The 26,376-nt window shown below is 38.9% G+C and overlaps 2 long non-coding RNA genes across 2 annotated transcripts; both read left to right on the top strand.

The window, feature by feature from the left end:
* Positions 1 to 12,598: 12,598 nt before the first annotated feature.
* LOC141015102 (uncharacterized) lies at positions 12,599 to 13,448 on the top strand. Its single transcript, XR_012180540.1, has 3 exons — positions 12,599 to 12,744; positions 13,212 to 13,290; positions 13,388 to 13,448. It is a non-coding gene; the product is annotated as an uncharacterized lncRNA (long non-coding RNA).
* A 2,360-nt stretch (positions 13,449 to 15,808) lies between these two features.
* LOC141016060 (uncharacterized) lies at positions 15,809 to 18,009 on the top strand. The gene is made up of 4 exons (XR_012180573.1): positions 15,809 to 15,894; positions 16,514 to 16,661; positions 17,505 to 17,583; positions 17,849 to 18,009. It is a non-coding gene; the product is annotated as an uncharacterized lncRNA (long non-coding RNA).
* The last annotated feature ends 8,367 nt before the right edge of the window (positions 18,010 to 26,376 follow it).

The raw sequence follows: 26,376 nt of genomic DNA, 5'->3' as shown, positions 1-26,376 counted from the left end.
CTGGTCGTTAGTTTATTTTAGCAGGGAGGCATGTGAGAGAATTTGCATAAAGTAAGGAAACTGAAAACTGAAAACCTTACAAAGGGACAGTCCAGCAGCATTTAAATAACTCTAACGTATCGTCCACAGGCTGGGAAGGTCTCATTTTTCATGTCATATTGCAATACACTCACATATGGGCAATAAGAAAGTGATTAATACATGTACTATGTGCTACAAATTGTTACATAGAGCCCATTTAAAGAAATAGTTTGGAGGGAAATACGTTGATTATGATTAGGAGAATCTATTGAAATATATTGCAGAGAAATTGAATAATACACCCATCAGTGATGAAAAGAAATGTGTATCTCTTATTCCGCAAATTTTATTTAATTTTGTATTGTAAAATAATGAAGAAAGTTTTTTTTATTTCTTTGCATTTTGGAGTAGCTGGTGATATTACGATATCAAGCCTATGATTTAGCACTGTACTAGTTAACGGGTGAGAACAGATGTAGGCTAGGCTAAGTTTTTCTGTCGAGGCACTGGGTGTGGGTGTTCTGGTCCCACAATTGCCTTAAAAGATTGTTAGTTAGGTTTGGTTCAGCAAACTCCACATATGTCTGTACAACTCACTAATTAACAGGATATATCTGTATCAGAAGTGCTATTTAAGTAATTTCTATTTCTTTGTAAATACTAAAAATGTAACTTTTGGCGTGGAATCAACCTACAAACATTTAACAGATTGTTGCTCTTAATAAAAAAGCTGTCCTGAAAGAATATTTTCCTATACATACATTTAATAATAGTATTCGCTGTTGTTCTGTGCATTGCAGTGATTCCTGTACTCATCGTGAATCAGGAGGCACCTCTAGGACCTGCTCCCAACTGCTGTATGGCAGCCTCAAAAGGCACCTTCAACGAACCTGTCACTGCCTGCTTTGAACAAAAGAACAAATTTCTGGGTTGTGGAGTACATGCTTATGTGTAAGTATAGGGTAGTAGATTACATTCACAAAAGCTGCATCTTGTGTCCATTATCTCATGGTGTGTTAGGCAGTGTCACCTAGCCGGCACAGCTGATCATGAGCAGACAACAAAGAATAATATGAATGAAAGCAACTTTGGCACAACAGTGATAGTTGACATGCTGGGAAAGACACTTCTTGGATTTCTTTCAGAGTTAGATGAGAAGATCAATACCACTTTAGTGTATGTGTGCTAAATATGTGGCTTATGATGGAAGAAATTTAGTTAGGCTAGCTTATTTGCTAGGTAATGTTTGTTTGCTAAGTCAGGAGGTGATGCTTTGCATAAAGATTGGTCGCAGTGGGGAAATAGCTACTTCTACATGTCTAGACCTTGTTTTAAACAACTCTTGGGAATACTGTTCTCAAACTGTCTCCCTAGTAGCCCAGTTGGATTACGTGATTATAATTTGATTGCTTTGTCAAGGAAGACCAAACTCCTGAAAGGAGGTAACAACGTCATATTGGCTAACAAGCATGGATAACAAGTGGGAGCTGTAATGTTGGATTTTAGTGCGGCATTCAATCTGATAGAACCAACCTTGCTTATTGGCACGTTACACTGTTATGGTTTTACATCCAATGTAAATTCATGGTTCAAAAATGATCTCTTAGGGAGAAAGTCTTTTTTAATACCAGCTTCTCATACTGGACTGTCACTGACTGGGATTCCACAAGGCAGCTGCCTGGGAACTTTGTTATACTCCATCTTCACCAATGACCTGCCAGTGTGCGCAAAAAACATCAATGTATGCTGATGACATCACTTCGTACAGTGCCACAATATCAGGCCAAGATTTAACTGGTTCTCCAGCTAAAGCCCTGAGAGACATACAGCATATGAGTGGGTTGAGAAAACTGGCAATAGGTATGGGTATGATATCAAAATACATAATTCCTTCCACAAATTACATCCTGTATAATGTCTTCTAGACATACAATGCAGTACAAGAACTCCGTACCACAGATGCAAACCCTATGTGATCTCATTTATAGTCATACAGCAGGAATACTCGAAGACAAGTCCAGGTTTGTTTTCTTTTTTCCAGTTATTTGACAGAGTCCTTTTCCTCCTAATGGAGGACATCCAAACACTTATAATCATGTGAACAAATGAACAATTTAAAGTCTGTAGCGAGAACCAAGGGATTTATAGGATACAGTATTATTACTCGACAAAATCGAGTAAGGTATAATAGAGGGTCATTCCCAAACAACATGGCATTTATTGGCATTATCTTCTCCACATGGTCTCCAAACGCAACACTTTTCATGACTTGAACACAAAAGGTTTGACATATTTTCACTCTTCTGTCTTGCCATCAGACCTTTCCAAATGTGGAACTGTAGTCATTGTGTCGCTTTCTTTAAAGCCACCAGACTCCATTGCAAAAAACAGTCATTTTGTCTCAGCAGGACATGGGAGTTGCTGCTCTGTGGCGGCCTCAACCTGTTTGTTTGTGTGATTGTGTGACTTTGGTGAATCCAAACCAACCCTTTAAAACAGTGTCTCTCAGTGACTTCAACACATCACACAATCACTAAAGAAACAATATCTACCTACATATATATGTTTTATCCCTATAGGGAGAAAATATAATCACAAAATAATTGAGTAGTCACCCAAGAAATAAAAGCGTTCGTCTTGTTCCTCTTTCTCTGAAATGAGTGTGTTTGTCCCTTCGAGTTGACCTTGTTTGTAACCAAGGAAGTTTCTTCTTGCAAGTCAGAGCATCACTGTTTACTGCAAGTGTTTACCAGTGAGAGTCTAGAATAAGGCTCTTTACTATACACAATAACCAGATACTGTACAGAGACACATATGCAAAACTATTCCCTTTGTGGAGGTTGTCTTGCTTTTGCCTCTCCATTGCACCTGTTGTCACTTTCATTTGTACCAAAGCAGGTGAAATTGATTCACATCCCTGAAGTTAACTGACTTAGTGTGATACTGTGATGATTAAGTGTTCCCTTAATTTTTTGAGCAGTGATACACTACTCAAAAAATTCTGTTTATGTTGGTTCACCATTTGCTGCAAGGGTAAGTTCAGGTTTTTTGAAGTAGGGTCACAGTGAATGCATTACCTACAGTTGATAGCAGTCGGCACCCACCCAGTTTGTAGAAGCAGTCAGAGTACTGGTGTCGGAGCCGAAGCAATGTGCTCAACAAAAATATAAACGCAATACTTTTCATGACTTCAAGACTTTTTTTTTACACAAAAGGTATGAGACATGTTCACTCTTTTATCTTGCCTTCAGACGTTTTTGAACGTGGAACTGAAGCTACTACCTTGGTTGCTTTCAGGCCACACTCCTGTTCCTCTTTCTCTGGAATGATGGTGCACTCTTTCCCTCATGCTCATCTCATTTATATCAAGGAAGTTTCTTCTTTTACAACAGAGCATCACTGTTCACACCAAGAGTTGGACCAGTGAGTGTTCAGAATAACGTTATTAATTATTCACTCACTGTCATATTTGGACCCAGGATGCCTTTCTCCATTCGCTGTGGCCCGACATGTGGGTTTTTAACCATGCTGCCTTTCCTCCTTGTACAAGGTGTGTTAATGAGTAATATGACTTTTAGAGTCCTTGATGTGTAACTTAAATGATTAGGAGAATCTATTAATTGTATTGTATAGAAATTGAATAATACACTCATTAGCAATGAAAACAAAGTTGTATCTCTTATTCCGAAAAGTTAATATTTTAGGAACATTAAGTTTTAATTTTGTATTGTAAAACATTGAAGAAAGCTTTTATATTTCTTTGCATTTTGGAGTAGCTTGTGATATTACGATATTTAACCTATGACCTTTGAGGCAAACTAAGATCTGATGCTACGTGGGACTCCACAAGGCAGCTGCCTGGGGACTTTGTTATATTCCATCTTCACCAATGACCTGCCAGTGTACGCAAAAAACATCAATGTATGCTGATGACTCCACTTCGTACAGTGCCACAATATCGGACCAAGATTTAACTGGTTCTCCAGCTAAAGCCCTGAGAGACATACAGTATACAAGTGGGTTTAGAAAGCTGGCAATAGGCACCAATAATATTAAACAAGTAAACACATTAAAACTTCCGGGTGTAACTCCTGATAGCTCACTATCCTGGTCTGAATACATAAATAATGTAGTCATTAAGATGGGAAGAGGAATCATCCCTCCCACAATAATCAAATCACTCATTCATTGACCGATCCTGTCTCACCTAGAATACCGCCCTGTAATCTGGTCATCAGCTTCAAAATCCGACCTGAAAAAGCTGCAGGTTGCTCAAAATAGAGCAGCTCGTTTGGCACTTGGTGTAACGTCTGGTAAGTGAGCAACAGGGGTTGGACCCAAACGCAGAAGAAAAGGTGAGACAGCAGGATAGCTTAGTGATGATTTCATAAGAGCTCAAGTGGTGGTCGGTTGGCAGGTACATAGGAGAAATAAAAGTCCGGTTAGCAAAAACACAAGCGCAATATGTAAACATGGAAACAAGGAACAGAGTATCAGTGGGGCTGGGGTATATATACTGGGTTAACAGGTGATCAGGAGCAGCTGTGAGACCAGGTGAGCAGAGCTGGTTTGATTAGGTGGGGGTGGCTGGTTGACTTGGCAGGCAGAAGTGAGCAGGTGACTAGAAATGCAGAAATGTGTCATTTTTTAATCTTTCCTGTCTTTTCAACCCTAAAGCTTTCACACTGAGAACAACAATGAACTGTGTGTGGACCCAGGAGCCTGGTGGATCCCCCGAAGACTCAAGAGATTAGAACAAGTAAGTCCAATTTCACAACTTGTTCATGATATCACAATACTTGTTTTCATTTTTACATTTCAATTTTTCCTCCTTAATCTCTATCATTTCTCTCTAACAAATCCTCTTGATGAGTTTATGCCATAATACAGTCTGTTGGGAGTTTTTTTCTCTCACTTCTTAGTAAATATTGAGGAACTCAAGGTTTTGACTGAAATCAGATACAGCACAAATAAAGACATTTTAATTCCTACAATATGGGACTTTTAACTAAAATTCTTCTCACACAGAGAGGAATACGTTGCCAAATCATCTGATGGGTGTTCAACAGCCACACTGAAGATAATGCATCACGACCTTCTACGCAGAAATGTTGACATGTCAAACATGTTAGATATGTCAATAATATCTATGCATGAATCGTTACTGTCTTCTAAACTAATAAAGAGTTTTGACCATTGTTTTCTCTGTGCTGATAATGTATTCACAGTGAAGAAAATACTGAATGAAATACCACATACACACATACTGCATGGAATGATGGTATTTGGGTGGCTCCACTCCTGTTTTCCAAATCTGAGCCCTAACATGACCACGTCAGCCAAAAGCGAACCCAATAAATCAGAACTGGCCCCATTCTAAATTTTAAATCTGCTGAATCTGTCTGGTGTGGGCCGGATCATGTCATTTAAATATTGGGTTGAATGAGAAATGTGTGCAAAAAAGTGTTTTTGTTGAGTAAATCTTAGCCATCAGTTAAAGTGACTATTTCTAATATTTTCACTTATTTTACCTTGCAGTCAGGCCTTTCTGGCAGGGAACTGAAGCCTTTCTTCAAAGCCACCAGACTCCATTGACTATTCCCTTTTTGGGGGTTGTCTTGCTTTTGCCTCTCCATGGCACCTGTTGTCACTTTCATTTGCACCAAAGCAGGTGAAATTGATTCACAATCACTTGTGCTTCCTAAATGGGCAGATTGAAATCCCTGAAGTTTAACTGACTAGGTGTTATGCTGTGATAATTTTTGAGCAGTGTACATGGTTCACCATTTGCTGCAAGGGTTAGTTCAGGTTCTTTGAAGTGGGGTCATATCTACAGTCAATTTATTACATACAGTTTAAAGCAGTCAGCACCCACCCAGTTTGGAAGAAGCAGTCAGAGTACTGTCAATTAAATGTTAGTTAATGTTTATTATTGCAGCGGATGAAATGCACGACAATGGGCCTCATCTGTGAATTCACATTGACATCAAAAAAATCCTGGGTTTGATGTCCATAGTTTATGCCTGCCTAAAAAGGCCACTGCCTTGATCAATTAGTTTGTTTGTGTTGTTCAGTGACTTCGCTGAATGTGTCTCTCAGTGATTTCAACACATCACACACTCTTGTTCCTCTTTCTCTGGAGTGACAGTGCACTCTCTCACCTCATTTATACCAAGGAGGTTTCTTCTTGCAAGACAGAGCATCACTGTTTACGCCAAGGGTTGGACCAGTGAGTGTTCAGAAGAACAGTATTAATTATTCACTCACCCAGGACCCAGGATGCCTTTCTCCATTCGCTGTGGCCCGACACGTGGGTGTTTAACCATGCTGCCTTTGCTCCTTGTACAAGGTGTGTTAATGACTAATAATGACTTTTAGAGTCCTTGATATGTAACTTAAATGATTAGGAGAATCTATTGAGTTGCATTGTATAGAAATTGAATAATACACTCATCAGTGATGAAAAGAAAGTTGTATCTCTTATTCCGAAAAAAGTTAATATTTTAGGCACAGGAAGTTTCAATTTTGTATTGTATAATAATAGAGAACGTTTTTATATTTATTTGCATTTTGGAGTAGCTTGTGATATCACAATTTTTAGCCTATGACCTTTGAGGCAAATGAAGATCTGATGCTGCTGTAGGATATTTGGTCTTCTACAGGCTATTAGCTGTAGTATCAACTGTACTAGTTAACGGGTGAGAACAGATGTAGGCTAGGCTAAGTTTTTCTGTCGAGGCACTGGGTGTGGGTGTTCTGCTCCCACAATTGCTTTTAAAGATTGATGGTTAGGGTTTGTTCAGCATTTTGGGAACTATGTTTATTCACTTATTGCTGAGAGTTATATGAGAAGATCAAAACCACTCTCATGTCTGTACAACTCACTAATTAACAGGTTATATCTGTATCAGAAGTGCTATTTAAGCCTTCTCTTTGTTTTTCTTCGTAAATACTCAAATTTAACTTTGGCGGGGAATCAAACTAGGAACATTTAACAGATTTTTACTCTTATAAGTAAAGCTGTCCTGAAAGAACTTTTTCCTATTCCTAGATTTAATAATAGTATTGATGTTGTTCTGTGCATTGCAGTGATTTCTCCATGTGCCCAGGGCAAGTATGGACGAACAGGATCTGCTCCCGACTGCTGTATGGCAGCCTCAAAGGGCGTCTTTAACGAACCTGTCACCGCCTGCTTTGAACAAAAGGAGAGCTCAATTCCGGGCTGTAGAGTACATGCTTATATGTAAGTATAGTGTAGTAGATTACACTCACAAAAGCTTCATGTTGTGTCCATTATCTCATGGTGTGTTAGGCGGTGTCACCTAGCCAACACATCTGATCATGAGCAGACAACAAAGAATAATGTGAACGAAAGAGAATCTTTGGCACAACAGTGATAGTTTGACATGCTTGGAAAGACACTTATTGGCTTTATTTCAGAGAGTTAGATGAGAATATCAATACCACTTTTGTGTATGTGTGCTAAATGTGTGACTAAAGCCAGGAGAAGGTTAGCTGGGCTAGCTTTTTTGCTAGGTAATGTTTGTTTGCTAAGTCAGGAGGTGATGCATAGCATGAAGATTGGTAGCAGTGGGGAAATAGCTACTTCTCGTATATGTCTAGACCTTGTTTTCAACAACTCTTGGGAACACTGTTCTGGTCTCCCTAGTAGCCCAGTTGGATTACGTGATCATGATTCGGTTGGTTTGTCGAGGAAGACCAAAATCTTGAAAGGAGGTAACAACGTCATCTTGACTAACAAGCATCGATAACAAGTGGGAGCTGTGATATTTAAATAGACTTTGTGCTTTCTTATTGCATGTCGGTATTGTATTTTTATGTTTGGGACCCCAGGAAGACAAGAGGCACAGCCTTGTGCTTCTAATGGGGATCCTTAAATAAACATAAACATCTGTATCATCTACTTTGTGGGCCTAAATTCACCATTTTGTTACTGTAGATATTTTTGTGTTTAAGGCACATTGATCATATTTGATACATGTTTTCCTTTTTTCTGTTCTTGCTATAGGCCTATATACTGTTTTTGTTTTGCTTGTTTTTTTACTCTTTCCTGTCTTTTCAACCCTGAAGCTTTCGCACTGAGACAAACGATTGGTGTGTGGACCCAGGAGCCTGGTGGATCCCCCGAAGACTCAAGAGATTAGAGCAAGTAAGTCCAGGTTTTGACTTCAAATCAGATACAGCATAAATAAAGAAAATTTCCTCCCTACAATATGGGACTTTTACCTTAAATTCTTCTCCCACAGAGAGGACTACGTTGCCATATCATCTGACGGGTGTTCAACAGCCACACTGAAGATAATGCATTATGACCATCTACGCAGAAATGTTGACACTTTTTTCCTCTTGTTTTCTAATAATTTAGAGCGAATTATCAACTTTCTCTGCTTATAGATACATTTAGATATGGTAATAATATCTTTGTATGGATTTTTATTGTCTTCCAAGCTAATAAAGATTTTTGACCATTGTTGTCTCTGTGCTGTGTATTAATGTATTTACAGTATACATGAATAAAATATCTTTAATGTCTGGAGCACATAATATCTTGACACCTGGTACAGTTTTAAAATTACTTAAATACATTTAAATGTTTAATTGGTAAATTAAAATAGGACTCCATGATAGTAATGAAAATGTCATTAAACAAGTCTTTACATCATTTTCATAATGGCCATGTCTGCTTCTTGGTAGCAATGTCCCAGATAATGCAGCCCACATACCGCATGGAATGATGGCACTTGGGCGGCCCACTCCTGTTTTCCAAAATCTGAGCCATACCATGACCACATGTCAGCCAAGAGTGAACCGAATAAACCAGAAATGGTCCAAATTTGAATCTGAATCTTCTGAATCTGTCTGGTGTGGGCCAGATCAGGGCTCTCATTTATAAAGCTTGCCTACGCACAGAATTGGGCTTGAAAGAGGCGTGCGCCACTTCCCACACAAATGTTGTGATCTATAGAAACAAACTTGATGGGAGAATGCACGCTGTAAGCAAACTCTGACCCATGCCTACGAACATTTTGGAGGCGAGGGGAATTGGCGACACGAATGGTGAGGTGCTGAATTGAAGCAGAAAGTAGAAATTAAACGTGAGAGGCATTCTGTGCATAATAATACATCTCACAATTGATTTCACTTCATAGCAAATGTTATTTAATGATCCACATTATCATAAACCAAACCAGCAACCAGAAACTAAATTGTAAAAGATATAAGCCAACTCAAATCTGAAATCATATTTCCTCAGGCCTCTCTCACCATCACATTCCCTCCCCTGGAGTGCAGCAGAGAAGCCCGGACTGTTCGATGACCAAATTATCATTGGGTGGGGGTTGGGGATAACACTGATCATTTTGTCAAGTGGAACAGTCAGTCTGATCACTGTACACATGAATACTGTGGTATACACCTCGTTCTCTGTGCCAGAAATATGTATTTTCTTCGTCTTTCTCTCGCCGTGCCCATGATTCACTGTAAAGAACCATCGATCAGCGGCTCATTTCCAGGCATTAACATTCATGAGGCACTTTGCATTGACCATTTATGGTTGAATGTGGGTGTGGAGAGGGCGGTATAGGAGGCAGATCCATGTGTGCACATTTCCAGGTTGATTTGGGATTTATAAAAGGAAATTGCGCATTGTTAGACGTACGCCAGATTTTGGTTTGAGTGACAAATGGGAGCAAAAAAGTGTTTTTGTTGAGTAAATCTTAGCCATCAGATAAAGTGACCTTTTTTAATATTTTCACTGCCTTACCTTGCAGTCAGGCCTTTCTGGCAGAGAACTGAAGCCATTAAGCTGCTTTCTTCAAAGCCACCAGACTCCATTGACAAAAACAGTCATTCTTTTTTTTATCTCAGCAGGGTCTGACACCATGTCATAATCTTGCACTATTATTTTAAGATATTTGAGAAAAAGCAGCAAAAACACCTAACATGTTGTGATGTTTCTTCACGGCTTCACCTTCATAACATTTCTGGCGAGCCGGCCCAAATCCAGAGCTTTGTGGGTTTGGGTGTTGGGCTCTTAGGTCTCTGCTCTCTGTCATCCTTTGCTGATTATGACCTCGAGTGACATTTACATTTCAGTTATTATTTTACTCTTTAATGAGTTTACTGCAGTGTGAGAGAATCAGATATTCCTCAGCCATACATTTAAAACACCATTTGCCTCAAGGGTTAGTTCAGGTTTTTGGAAGTGGGTCCATATCTACAGTCAATGTTTTATCTACAGTTGATAGCAGTCGGATAGCAGCACCCACCAAGTTTGTAGAAGCGGCAGGAGTACTGGTGTAGGAGCCAAAGCAAAAATATATAAATGCAACACTTTTCATGACTTGAAGTTAAAGATCTGAGACTTTTTTTGTTCACACAGAAGGTGTGACATATTTTCACTCTTCTGTCTTGCCATCAGACCTTTTCAAATGTGGAACTGCAGTCATTGTGTTGCTTTCTTTAAAGCCACCAGGCTCCATTGCAAAAAACGATGATTTTATCTCAGCAGGACATGGGAGTTGCTGCTCTGCTGTGGCCTCGACCTGTTTGTTTGTGTGATTGTGTGACTTTGGTGAATCCAAACCAACCCTTTAAAACAGTGTCTCTCAGTGACTTCAACACATCACACAATCACTAGAGACAATATATCTACCTACAGATATATGTTTTATCCCTATAGGGAGAAAAGATAATCACAAAATAATTGAGTAGTCACCCAAAAAATAAAAGTGTTTGTCTTGTTCCTCTTTCTCTGGAATGAGTGTGTGTTTGACCCTTCAAGCTCACCTCATTTGTAATAAAGGAAGTTTCTTCTTGCAAGTCAGAGCATCACTGTTTACTGCAAGTGTTTACCAGTGAGAGTCTAGAATAAGGCTCTTAATTATTCACAATAACCAGATACTGCAATGTGAGAGATTATCAGTTATAAATTTTCTGAAAATAAATGATTCACCTGTTGCTTAAAGGGTTAGTTCGGGTCTTTTAAAGTGGGGTTAAATCAGGTACTTATCCATGGTCAATGTAACGCCTACAGTAGATTGCAGTCAGCACGCCCCCAGTTTGGAGGAGAAGCAGAAGTAAAAGCAGAAGAAATTTGTCAAACTCGATGTTGGTGAACACGTTAGGACCTTTGGTATCATTGCGATATGGGGCCGTGCATTATGATGCAACATGAGGTGATGGTGGCAGATGAAATGCACAACAATGGGCCTCATCTGTGAATTCACATTGACATCAATAAGATGCTCCTGTGTTTGTTCTCCATAGCTTCTGCCTGCCTGTAACATAACCTGATGACCACCATGGGAACCCTGTTATGCCCATCATCAACATTGAAATTAGCAAACCACTCGCCAACACAAGACCATACACACTATCTGCAGTACAAACTGGTTGTCTATATTTTTTTGAGTGTATTTTAGCCACCTAAAAAAACTCATTGTCATTTTAAATGGTGCAATATGTATGAATTGACCACCTGTCAAATTCATACCCACCAGACACAGGAGCCTCGATCTGTTAGTTTGTTTGTGTTATTCAGTGACTTCGATGAATGTGTCTCTCAGTGACTTCAACACATCACACACTCTTGTTCCTCTTTCTCTGACGGTGCACTCTTTCCCTCATGCTCACCTCATTTATACCAAGGAGGTTTCTGCCTGCAAGACAGAGCATCACTGTTAACACCAAGGGTTGGACCAGTGAGTGTTCAGAATAACGCTATTAATTATTCACTCACTGTCATATTGGGACCCAGGATGCCTTTCTCCATTCGCTGTGGCCCGACACTTTTGTGTTTGACCCTGCTGCCTTTCCTCCATGCACAAGGTGTGTTAATGACTAATATGACTTTTAGAGTCCTTGATGTGTAACTTAAATGATTAGGAGAATCTATTGAATTGTATTGCATAGAAATTGAATAATACACTCATCAGTGATGAAAACAAAGTTGTATCTCTTATTCTGAAGAGTTAATATTTTAGGCACAGGAAGTTTTAATTTTGTATTGTATAATAATGGACTAAGCTTTTATATTTCTTTGCATTTTGGAGTAGCTTGTGATATTACGATATTTAACCTATGACCTTTGAGGCAAATAAAGATCTGATGCTGCTGTAGGATATTTGGTCTTCTACAGGCTTTCAGCTGCACTGTACTAGTTAAGGGTCAAGAACAGATGTAGGCTAGGCTAAGTTTTTCTGTCGAGGCACTGGGTGTGGGTGTTCTGGTCCCACAATTGCTTTAAAAGATTGTTAGTTAGGGTTTGTTCAGCATTTTGGGAAATATGTTTATTCACTTATTGCTGAGAGTTGCTGAGACACTCTCATGTCTGTACAACTCACTTATTAACAGGTTATATCTGTATCAGAAGTGCTATTTAAGCCTTATATTTGTTTTTCTTCGTAAATACTCAAATTTAACTTCAAATTCAATCAAACTAGCATCATTTAACAGATTTTTACTCTTAAAAATAAAGCTGTCCCGAAAGAATTTGTTCCTATTCCTAGACTTAATAATAGTATTCTCTGTTGTTCTGTGCATTGCAGTGGTCCCTCGGGTTTCCAAGAGTCTGGGCATAATCCCAATACTTGGTCCCCCCTGCTGTGTGGAAGTCTCAAAAGGCACCATTAACAAACCTGTCACTGCCTGCTTTGAACAAAAGGACAACACAATTCCGGGCTGTAGAGTACATGCTTATATGTAAGTATAGGGTAGTAGATTCCATTCACAAAAGCTTCATCTTGTGTCCATTATCTCATGGTGTGTTAGACGGTGTCACCTAGCCGACACAGCTGATCATGAGCAGACAACAAAGAATAATATGAGCGAAAGAGAAACTTTGGCACAACAGTGATAGTTTGACATGCTGGGAAAGACACTTATTGGCTTTATTTCAGAGAGTTAGATGAGAAGATCAATACCACTTTCTTGTACATTTGCTAAATGTGCTCATCCATGTGCTTCTGATGGGGATCCTTAAATAAACATAAACATCTGTATCATCTACTTTGTGGGCCTAAATTCACCATTTTGCTACTGTAGATATTTGTTTATGTCATATTGATCATATTTGATCATTTCTTTCTTTTTTCTGTTCTTGCTATAGGCCTACATACTGTTTTTGTTTTGCTTGTTTTTTACTCTTTCCTGTCTTTTCAACCCTAAAGCTTTCGCACTGAGACAAAGGATTGGTGTGTGGACCCAGGAGCCTGGTGGATCCCCCGAAGACTCAACAGATTAGAGGAAGTAAGTCCAGGTTTTGACTTCAAATCAGATACAGCACAAATAAAGACATTTTAATTCCTACAATATGGGACTTTTAACTAAAATTCTTCTCCCCCAGAGAGGAATACGTTGCCAAATCGTCTGACAGGTGTTCAACAGCCACACTGAAGATAATGCATCACGACCTTCTACGAAGAAATGTTGACATGTCAAACATGTTAGATATGTCAATAATATCTATGCATGAATCGTTATTGTCTTCTAAACTAATAAAGAGTTTTGACCATTGTTTTCTCTGTGCTGATAATGTATTCACAGTGAAGAAAATACTGAATGAAATAGCACATACACACATACACATACCGCATGGAATGATGGTATTTGGGTGGCTCCACTCCTGTTTTCCAAATCTGAGCCATAACATGACCACATCAGCCAAGAGCGAACCCAATACATCAGAACTGGCCCAATTCTGAATTTGGGCCAGTCTGTCTGGTGTGGGCCGGATCACATCATTTGAATATTGGGTTGAATGAGAAATGGGAGCAAAAAAGTGTTTTTGTTGAGTGAATCTTAGCCATCAGTTAAAGTGACTATTTCTAATATTTTCACTTATTTTACCTTGCAGTCAGGCCTTTCTGGCAGGGAACTGAAGCCATTATGCTGCTTTCTTCAAAGCCACCAGACTCCATTGACAAATACAGTAATTTATTTTTATCTCAGCAGTAGGGTCTGACACCATGTCATAATCTTGCACTATTATTTTAAGATATTTGAGAAAAAGCAGCAAAAACTGTACTACAAATAATCTACTCACAAAACTGAAAAAAGTTCTGTGCTGTGCCTGACTGTTTGTCTGTTACTTGTAATTGTGTTAAATACACCTAACATGTTGTGATGTTCCTCCATACATGTAATGCCAACATAAAAAAAAGTAATGTGAATAAAAATGCTGTTTACCTTGGCGGCTTCACCTTCATAATATTTGTGGCGAGCCGGCCCATCTAGATCTTTGTGGGTTTGGGTGTTGGGCTCTCAGGTCTCTGCTCTCTGTCATCCTTCTTTGCTGTTTTTGACCTCGAGTGACATTTACATTTCAGTTAATATTTTACTCTTTAATGAGTTTACTGCAGTGTGAGAGAATCAGGTATTCCTCAGCTATACATTTAAAACACCATTTGCCTCAAGGGTTAGTTCAGGTTTTTTGAAGTGGGGTCATATCTACAGTCAATGTATTACCTTCAGTTGATAGCAGTCGGCACCCACCCAGTTTGTAGAAACAGTCAGAGTACTGGTGTCGGAGCCGAAGCAATGTGCTCAACAAAAATATAAACGCAATACTTTTCATGACTTCAAGACTTTTGTTTTTTCTTACACAAAAGGTGTGAGACATGTTCACTCTTTTATCTTGCCTTCAGACCTTTCTGAACGTGGAACTGAAGCCATTATGTCGGCTGCTTTCAGCCCACCAGACTCCTTTGACAAAAACAATAATTTTATCTCAGCCGGACATTGGAGTTGCTGCTCTGCCGCGGCCTTGACCTGTTTGTTTGTGTGATTGTGTGACTTTGGTAAATCCAAACCAAAACAGTGTCTTTCAGTGACTTCAACACATCGCGCAATTACTGAAGACGATATATCTACCGACAGATATATTTTTTATCCTTATGAGGAGAAAACATCACAAAATAATTGGGTAGCCTCTCAAAAAAACAAAAAAAGTGTTTGTGTTGTTCCTCTTTCTCTGGAATGAGTGTGTGTTTGACCCTTCAAACTCACCTCGTTTGTAACAAAGGAAGTTTCTTCTTGCAAGTCAGAGCATCACTGTTTACTGCAAGTGTTTACCAGTGAGAGTCTAGAATAACAGTTAATTAACTGTTAACAATATATGCTATTAATATTAGTTGATACAGTGACAAGCATTAACTACCAGCTAATTACACACTAATTACCTGTCATTACCTTTTGACCTCAAGTGACATTTACATTTCAGTTGATATTTTACTCTTTAATGAGTTTACAAGTGTCTGCAGTGTGAGAGATTAACAGTTATACATTTTACGAAAATATATGATTCACCTGTTACTTAAAAGGTTAGTTGGGTTTTTGAAGTGGGGTCATATCAGGTGCTTATCCATGGTCAATGTAACGCCTACAGTAGTTGGCAGTCAGCACACCTCCAGTTTGGAGAAGCAGCAGAAATAAAAGCAGAAGGAAGCTAACGGTCAGCAGCAAAACATATACTCTATAAAAATATAAATGCAACTTATCCCCTTATATATTATTATTATTCTGAGCAGAAATTTGTAAAAAAAAAAAAAAAACGATCTTGGTGATCGCTTTGTGACCTTTGGGATCATTGCCCAGTGTCTCTCAGTGACTCACACACTCTTGTTCCTCTTTCTCTGGAGTGACAGTGCACTCTTTCACCTCATTTATACCAAGGAGGTTTCTTCTTGCAAGACAGAGCATCACTGTTCACACCAAGGGTTGGACCAGTGAGTGTTCAGAATAACGCTATTAATTATTGACTCACTGTCATATTGGGACCCAGGATGCCTTTCTCCATTCGCTGTGGACCGACACTTTTGTGTTTGACCATGCTGCCTTTCCTCCATGCACAAGGTGTGTTAATGGCTACTAATGACTTTTAGAGTCCTTGATGTGTAACTTAAATGATTAGGAGAATCTATTGAATTGTATTGTATAGAAATTGAATAATACACTCATCAGTGATGAAAAGAAAGTTGTATCTCTTATTCTGAAATGTTAATATTTTAGGAAAAGCAAGTTTTAATTTTGTATTGTATAATAAATGGAGAAAGTTTTTTATTCCTTTGCATTTCAGAGTAGTCTGTGATATTACGATATCAAGCCTATGATTTCACACTGTACTAGTTAACAGGTGAGAACAGATGTAGGCTAGGCTAAGTTTTTCTGTCGAGGCACTGGGTGTTGGTGTTCTGGTCCCATAATTGCTTTAAAAGATTGTCAGTAAAGGTTTGTTCAGCATTTTGGGAAATATGTTAATTGACTTTATTGCTGAGAGTTATATGAGAAGATCAAAACCACTCTCACATTTTGTTTGTTTGTTTTTCTTCATAAATACTAAAATTTAACTTTGGCAGGGAATCAAACTAGCAACACTTAACAGATTTTCGCTCTTAATAAAAAGCTGTCATGAAAGAATATTTTCCTATTCCTAGACTTTATAATAGTATGGCTGTTGTTCTGTGCATTGCAGTGATTTCTAACAAGGGCGCGCACGGAGAACCAGGACCTGTTCCCGACTGCTGTATGGCAGCCTCAAAGGGCGCCTTTAACGAACCTGTCACCGCCTGCTTTGAACAAAAGGAGAACTCAATTCGGGGTTGTAGAGTACATGCTTATATGTAAGTATAGGGTTGTAGATTACATTCACAAAAGCTTCATCTTGTGTCCATTATCTCATGGTGTGTTAGGCGGCGACACCTAGCCAACACAGCTGATCATGAGCAGACAACAAAGAATAATATGAATGAAAGAGAAACTTTGGCACAACAGTGATAGTTTGACATGCTGGGATATACACTTACTGGCTTTATTTCAGAGAGTTAGATGAGAAGATCAATACCACTTTCGTATGTGTGCTAAATGTGTGGCTTATGATGGAAGAAATTTAGCTGGGCTAGCTTATTTGCTAGGTAATGTTTGTTTGCTAAGTCTGGAGGTGATGCTTATCATAAAGATTGGTAGCAGTGGGGAAATAGCTACTTCTTCTACATGTATAGACCTTGTTTTCAACATCTCTTGGGAACACTGTTCTGGTCTCCCTAGTAGCCCAGTTGGATTACGTGATCATAATTTGGTTGCTTAGTCGAGAAAGACCAAAATCCTGAAAGGAGGTAACAACGTCATATTGGCTTACAAGCATGGATAACAAGTGGGAGCTGCATTGTTTAAACACTTTGTACTTTGTAATTGCATGTCAATATTGTATTTTCATGTTCGGGACCCCAGGAAGACAAGATTCACATCCATGTGCTTCTAATGGGGATCCTTAAATTAGTACAGACATTTGTGACATCTACTTTCACAGGCCTAAATTCACCATTTTGTTACTGTAGATATTTTTGTTTAGGGCAATTGATCATATTTGATAAAAAAAAGAAGTCTTTTCTGTTCTTGCTATAGGTCTACATACTGTTTTTGTTTTGCTTGATTTTTTATTCTTTCCTGTCTTTTCAACCCTAAAGGTTTCGCACTGAGACAAAGGATTTGTGTGTGGACCCAGAAGCCTTGTGGCTCCCCCAAAGACTCAAGAGATTAGAACAAGTAAGTCCAATTTCACAACCTGTTCATGATATCACAATATTTGTTTTCATTTTTATATTTTGTTTTTTCCTCCTTAATTTCTATCAGTTCTCTCTAAGAATGCTTAGTGAGTTCATGTGGTAATACAGTCTGTTGTGAGTTTTGTTTGTCTCACTTCTTAATAAGAATTTAGGAACTCAAGCTTTTGACTTCAAATCAGATACAGCATAAACAACATTTTAATTCCTACAATATGGGACTTTTACCTTAAATTCTTCTCCCCCAGAGAGGAATACATTGCCAAATCCTCTGACGGGTGTTCAACGGCCACACTGAAGATAATGCATCACGACTCTCTACGCAGAAATCTTGACACTGTTTTTCTCTTGTTTTCTAATAATTTAGAGCAAATTATCAACTTTTTCTGCTTATAGGTTCGTTTAGATATGGTAATAATATCTTTGTATGGATTTTTATTGTCTTCTAACCTAATAAAGAGTTTTGACCACTGTTGTCTCTGTATTGTATATGTATTTACAGTAAGTGAAAAAAAAACGAATAAAATATCCTTAATGTCTGGAGCACATAATATCTTGATACCTGGTTCAATTATAAAATTACTTTTAGAATTAATTTAAAATGTTTTGATAGTCAAATTAAAATAGGATTCAATGATAGTAATTAAAATTTAATCAAGCCTTTACATCATTTTCATAATGGCCATGTCTGCTTTTTGGTCGCAGTGTCCCAAAACACCCAGCTATGACCCATACCATGACCACCTATACTATGACCACATGTCAGCCATGAGCGAGCCCAATAAACCAGAACAGGCCCAAATCTTCACCTCTGGACCTCAGCTCTCACTACTGGTGCGGGGGAGCAGTGAAGCAGGGGATTCATCTAATAGTGCACAACTAATGCAATTAGTAAGCTAAAGTCAATCACATCTCGAAATGCTTCCACATCAAGCACATTTCAGTCATAGATAGATAGACGGACGGACGGACGGACGGACAGACAGACAGATAGATTAGTCATTACAGTGAAGGTTTCACCTAAAAGGGTGTAAATAACTTATTTTCAAATAAATTTCGGGCTGCCATGTTCTGGAGACTTGGATGATACCATTGTATTTACAAAACACGTCTGGTTATGTCACTCCAGCACTTCATCAACCAAGTATTTGATACAATGTATTGTGTCTGATTATGAGACAAATGATCTCATATCTGTCTCTAATAGATGTCAGGCTACAGAACACCTTCCCATCAGATCTATTTATTTATATTATTTTGAATTAGCTTTAGTGCCTTGGACTGCCAAGCAAGATGTTTTCCCCTCTCTGCAGCTGCGCTGTGGCTCCCTGCAGATCATCTTATCTCATCTCCCCGAGCACACATTCCCTCTATAACAAACACTCCGCCTTTACAACTGTCTTCATATACATGATTCAACAAAAGCTTGTTCAGAGAGTTTCCAGGACCGGCTCTTCGTTATCATAACTGTGCCCAGCATGCCTTTCTCCGTTTGGTTTGGAGTGCGTCTCATGTATTTGACTATACTGCTGATCCTCCCTGAACAAGGTGAGTGTAACTTTCACTACTAGCGACCTCTAGAGTTATTTAAGGACAGCTGAGAAAAGTAAACTGAATTTGAAAAAGTACAGTGTTCATCATTGCAGCTATTTCACTGTCATCTGAAAACCTTTGGTTATTTTAAATTCACTAAATTTAAATTATTAAGAAGATCATATGACGTAATCATATACAAAATAAAAAGGGTAATACAGTCCAAAAAGGAGTGCTCAGTATGTTATGTTTTGTTTTGGGCAAATCAAAAGCAGATGATCATGCAAGCCTACAGTGTGGCATATCAAGATGCTGATTGAACAGCACGATTATTACACAGGTGGGCTTTGGACTGGTCACAATAAAAGGCTGGTCCGGGGGTTGGGGATCCTTGCTACATGGGGCCGTGCATAATAATGCAACACAAGCTGATGACGGAGGATGAAATGCAGACCAATGGGCCTCTGGATCTCTTCATGGTATCTGCTGTCAGCCTGGTACAGTGAAAACCAGGATTCCTCTGACAAGCGAATGCTTCTCCAAAGAGCCCGACGCCTTCAAGGTGAGCGTTTGCCCACTCAAGTCGGTTCCAGTAATGAACAGCAGTCAGGTCAAGACCCTGGTGTGGATGACGCAGATGGGCTTCGCCTGAGCCAGTCGTGCATGTATTCTTTAGTTTTGCAATCCAACTGTTGCTACAGCTCTCTGGGTGGCTTGTCTCAGACGATCTTGCAAGTGAAGAAGCCAGATGTGAGGCCAGTTGGATGTACCGCCAAATTCTCAGAAACAACAGTTGAGACAGTTATGGCGTATGGTAGTCAAATGAATATTTCATTCAATTTTGGACATTATAATAATCGTGTTGTTCAGTCAGAATCTTTATATGCTACATGGATGGATTAACTTATAAAGAAGTGCTCACTTACACAGATTTTAATATATATTTCTGCTAAAAATGTGAGCATAATAAGCCTTTTCTGAGCACGGAAAGTCTTAGATGTTTAACTTCAATTTGTGTAATTAATCAAATCAAAATCAGCTTAAGTGTACACTTTATTTAGAATATTGTCACTGCTTTACCCAGCCATTACACCCTTCTGATGGGGAACTGAAACCATTATATTGCTTTCTATAAGCTGCCAGACTCCATTGACTAATTTTATCTCAGCGGCACGCGGGAGCCACTGCCTCGATCTGTTAGTTTGCTTGTGACTTCGATTAATGTGTCTCTCAGTGACTTCATCCCATCACACAAGTACTGAAGACAATGCATCCAGCTACAGACATTTTTTTTAAATCCCCATAGGGAGAAAAGATACTTAAAAAATACTTGTTTAACCATAATAGCACTTACAACAGCCATAAATTCCTCCAGATGATGCGTTTTGACTTTTTTTTGGAGGATTTTTGCTGGCAAAAGAGTGGAGGGTTCTGGGTGAAGGCAAAGTAGTTTCATTTGCATGATACTGCCAACATGGTAATGATGCAAAGCTGGTTCAGAATCATGTTCCAGTCTAAATCACCTGTACGTTCCAGTTAAAGGGGCTCTGTGAAATGTCCGTGTTGTGCTGGTCGTTAGTTTATGTTAGCAGGGAGGCATGTGAGAGAATTTGCATAAAGTAAGGAAACTGAAAACTGAAAACCTTACAAAGGGACAGAGACAGTCCAGCAGCATTTAAATAACTCTAACGTATCGTCCACGGGCTGGGAAGGTCTCATTTTTCATGTCATGTTGCAATACACTCACATATGGGCAATAAGAAAGTGATTAATACATGTACTATGTGCTACAAATTGTTACATAGAGCCCATTTAAAGAAATAGTTTGGAGGGAAATACGTTGATTATGATTAGGAGAATCTATTGAAATATATTGCATAGAAATTGAATAATACACTCATCAGTGATGAAAAGAAATTTGTATCTCGTATTCCGCAAATTTTATTTAATTTTGTATTGTATAGTAATGAAGAAAGTTTTTTTTATTTCTTTGCATTTTGGAGTAGCTGGTGATATTACGATATCAAGCCTATGATTTAGCACTGTACTAGTTAACGGGTGAGAACAGATGTAGGCTAGGCTAAGTTTTTCTGTCGAGGCACTGGGTGTGGGTGTTCTGGTCCCACAATTGCCTTAAAAGATTGTTAGTTAGGTTTGGTTCAGCAAACTCCACTTATGTCCGTACAACTCACTAATTAACAGGATATATCTGTATCAGAAGTGCTATTTAAGTAATTTCTATTTCTTTGTAAATACTAAAAATGTAACTTTTGGCGGGGAATCAACCTACAAACATTTAACAGATTGTTGCTCTTAATAAAAAAGCTGTCCTGAAAGAATATTTTCCTATACATACATTTAATAATAGTATTCACTGTTGTTCTGTGCATTGCAGTGATTCCTGTGCTCATCGTGAATCAGGAGGCACCTCTAGGACCTGCTCCTGACTGCTGTATGGCAGCCTCAAACGAACGAACTGCCTGCTTTGAACAAAAGGAGAACACAATTTGGGGTTGTGGTGTACATGCTTATGTGTAAGTATAGGGTAGTAGATTACATTCACAAAAGCTGCATCTTGTGTCCATTATCTCATGGTGTGTTAGGCAGTGTCACCTAGTCGGCACAGCTGATCATGAGCAGACAACAAAGAATGATATGAATGAAAGCAACTTTGGCACAACAGTGATAGTTGACATGCTGGGAAAGACACTTCTTGGATTTCTTTCAGAGTTAGATGAGAAGATCAATACCACTTTAGTGTATGTGTGCTAAATATGTGGCTTATGATGGAAGAAATTTAGTTAGGCTAGCTTATTTGCTAGGTAATGTTTGTTTGCTAAGTCAGGAGGTGATGCTTTGCATAAAGATTGGTAGCAGTGGGGAAATAGCTACTTCTACATGTCTAGACCTTGTTTTAAACAACTCTTGGGAATACTGTTCTCAAACTGTCTCCCTAGTAGCCCAGTTGGATTACGTGATTATAATTTGATTGCTTTGTCAAGGAAGACCAAAATCCTGAAAGGAGGTAACAACGTCATATTGGCTAACAAGCATGGATAACAAGTGGGAGCTGTAATGTTGGATTTTAGTGCGGCATTCAACCTGATAGAACCAACCTTGCTTATTGGCACGTTACACTGTTATGGTTTTACATCCAATGTAAATTCATGGTTCAAAAATGATCTCTTAGGGAGAAAGTCTTTTTTAATACCAGCTTCTCATACTGGACTGTCACTGACTTTAGGATTCCACAAGGCAGCTGCCTGGGAACTTTGTTATACTCCATTTTCACCAATGACCTGCCAGTGTGTGCAAAAAATATCAATGTATGCTGATGACATCACTTCATACAGTGCCACAATATCAGGCCAAGATTTAACTGGTTCTCCAGCTAAAGCCCTGAGAGACATACAGCATATGAGTGGGTTGAGAAAACTGGCAATATGTATGGGTATGATATCAAAATACATAATTCCTTCCACAAATTACATCCTGTATAATGTCTTCTAGACATACAATGCAGTCCAAGAACTCCGTACCACAGATGCAAACCCTATGTGATCTCATTTATAGTCATACAGCAGGAATACTCGAAGACAAGTCCAGGTTTGTTTTCTTTTTTCCAGTTATCAGAGTCCTTTTCCTCCTAATGGAGGACATCCAAACACTTATGATCATGTGAACAAATGAACAATTTAAAGTCTGTAGCGAGAACCAAGGGATTTATAGGATACAGTATTATTACTCGACAAAATCGAGTAAGGTATAATAGAGGGTCATTCCCAAACAACATGGCATTTATTGGCATTATCTTCTCCACATGGTCTCCAAACGCAACACTTTTCATGACTTGAACACAAAAGGTGTGACATATTTTCACTCTTCTGTCTTGCCATCAGACCTTTCCAAATGTGGAACTGTAGTCATTGTGTCGCTTTCTTTAAAGCCACCAGACTCCATTGCAAAAAACAGTCATTTTGTCTCAGCAGGACATGGGAGTTGCTGCTCTGTGGCGGCCTCAACCTGTTTGTTTGTGTGATTGTGTGACTTTGGTGAATCCAAACCAACCCTTTAAAACAGTGTCTCTCAGTGACTTCAACACATCACACAATCACTAGAGACAATATATCTACCTACAGATATATGTTTTATCCCTATAGGGAGAAAATATAATCACAAAATAATTGAGTAGTCACCCAAAAAATAAAAGTGTTTGTCTTGTTCCTCTTTCTCTGAAATGAGTGTGTGTTTGTCCCTTCAAGTTGACCTCGTTTGTAACCAAGGAAGTTTCTTCTTGCAAGTCAGAGCATCACTGTTTACTGCAAGTGTTTACAGAGACACATATGCAAAACTATTCCCTTTGTGGAGGTTGTCTTGCTTTTGCCTCTCCATTGCACTTGTTGTCACTTTCATTTGTACCAAAGCAGGTGAAATTGATTCACATCCCTGAAGTTAACTGACTTAGTGTGATACTGTGATGATTAAGTGTTCCCTTAATTTTTTGAGCAGTGATACACTACTCAAAAAATTCTGTTTATGTTGGTTCACCATTTGCTGCAAGGGTTAGTTCAGGTTTTTTGAAGTAGGGTCACAGTGAATGCATTACCTACAGTTGATAGCAGTCGGCACCCACCCAGTTTGTAGAAGCAGTCAGAGTACTGGTGTCTGAGCCGAAGCAATGTGCTCAACAAAAATATAAACGCAATACTTTTCATGACTTCAAGACTTTTTTTTTACACAAAAGGTGTGAGACATGTTCACTCTTTTATCTTGCCTTCAGACGTTTTTGAACGTGGAACTGAAGCTACTACCTCGGTTGCTTTCAGGCCACACTCTTGTTCCTCTTTCTCTGGAATGATGGTGCACTCTTTCCCTCATGCTCATCTCATTTATATCAAGGAAGTTTCTTCTTTTACAACAGAGCATCACTGTTCACACCAAGAGTTGGACCAGTGAGTGTTCAGAATAACGTTATTAATTATTCACTCACTGTCATATTTGGACCCAGGATGCTTTTCTCCATTCGCTGTGGCCCGACATGTGGGTTTTTAACCATGCTGCCTTTCCTCCTTGTACAAAGTGTGTTAATGAGTAATATGACTTTTAGAGTCCTTGATGTGTAACTTAAATGATTAGGAGAATCTATTAATTGTATTGTATAGAAATTGAATAATACACTCATCAGCAATGAAAACAAAGTTGTATCTCTTATTCCGAAAAGTTAATATTTTAGGAACAGGAAGTTTTAATTTTGTATTGTAAAACATTGAAGAAAGCTTTTATATTTCTTTGCATTTTGGAGTAGCTTGTGATATTACGATATTTAACCTATGACCTTTGAGGCAAACTAAGATCTGATGCTACGTGGGACTCCACAAGGCAGCTGCCTGGGGACTTTGTTATATTCCATCTTCACCAATGACCTGCCAGTGTACGCAAAAAACATCAATGTATGCTGATGACTCCACTTCGTACAGTGCCACAATATCGGACCAAGATTTAACTGGTTCTCCAGCTAAAGCCCTGAGAGACATACAGTATACAAGTGGGTTTAGAAAACTGGCAATAGGCACCAATAATATTAAACAAGTAAACACATTAAAACTTCCGGGTGTAACTCCTGATAGCTCACTATCCTGGTCTGAATATATAAATAATGTAGTCATTAAGATGGGAAGAGGAATCATCCCTCCCACAATAATCAAATCACTCATTCATTGACCGATCCTGTCTCACCTAGAATACCGCCCTGTAATCTGGTCATCAGCTTCAAAATCCGACCAGAAAAAGCTGCAGGTTGCTCAAAATAGAGCAGCTCGTTTGGCACTTGGTGTAACGTCTGGTAAGTGAGCAACAGGGGTTGGACCCAAATGCAGAAGAAAAGGTGAGACAGCAGGATAGCTTAGTGATGATTTCATAAGAGCTCACGTGGTGGATGGTTGGCGGGTACATAGGAGAAATAAAAGTCCCGTTAGCAAAAACACAAGCGCAATAAGGAAACATGGAAACAAGGAACAGAGTATCAGTGAGGCTGGGGTATATATACTGGGTTAACAGGTGATCGGGAGCAGCTGTGAGACCAGGTGAGCAGAGCTGGTTTGATTAGGTGGGGGTGGCTGGTTGACTTGGCAGGCAGAAGTGAGCAGGTGACTAGAAATGTGTCATTTTTTAATCTTTCCTGTCTTTTCAACCCTAAAGCTTTCACACTGAGAACAACAATGAATTTTGTGTGGACCCAGGAGCCTGGTGGATCCCCCGAAGACTCAAGAGATTAGAACAAGTAAGTCCAATTTCACAACTTGTTCATGATATCACAATACTTGTTTTCATTTTTACATTTCAATTTTTCCTCCTTAATTTCTATCATTTCTCTCTAACAAATCCTCTTGATGAGTTTATGCCATAATACAGTCTGTTGGGAGTTTTTTTCTCTCACTTCTTAGTAAATATTGAGGAACTCAAGGTTTTGACTGAAATCAGATACAGCACAAATAAAGACATTTTAATTCCTACAATATGGCACTTTTAACTAAAATTCTTCTCCCACAGAGAGGAATACGTTGCCAAATCATCTGATGGGTGTTCAACAGCCACACTGAAGATAATGCATCACGACCTTCTACGCAGAAATGTTGACATGTTAAACATGTTAGATATGTCAATAATATCTATGCATGAATCGTTACTGTCTTCTAAACTAATAAAGAGTTTTGACCATTGTTTTCTCTGTGCTGATAATGTATTTACAGTGAAGAAAATACTGAATGAAATAGCACATACACACATACTGCATAGAATGATGGTATTTGGGTGGCTCCACTCCTGTTTTCCAAATCTGAGCCCTAACATGACCACGTCAGCCAAGAGCGAACCCAATAAATCAGAACTGGCCCCATTCTAAATTTTAAATCTGCTGAATCTGTCTGGTGTGGGCCGGATCATGTCATTTAAATATTGGGTTGAATGAGAAATGGGAGCAAAAAAGTGTTTTTGTTGAGTAAATCTTAGCCATCAGTTAAAGTGACTATTTCTAATATTTTCACCTATTTTACCTTGCAGTCAGGCCTTTCTGGCAGGGAACTGAAGCCTTTATGCTGCTTTCTTCAAAGCAACCAGACTCCATTGACCATTCCCTTTTTGGGGGTTGTCTTGCTTTTGCCTCTCCATGGCACCTGTTGTCACTTTCATTTGCACCAAAGCAGGTGAAATTGATTCACAATCACTTGTGCTTCCTAAATGGGCA

This window comes from Pagrus major, chromosome 20 (genome assembly GCF_040436345.1).
Source record: "Pagrus major chromosome 20, Pma_NU_1.0".
Taxonomy (NCBI): Eukaryota; Metazoa; Chordata; class Actinopteri; order Spariformes; family Sparidae; genus Pagrus; species Pagrus major.
This window is presented reverse-complemented; position numbering and strand designations above follow the sequence as displayed.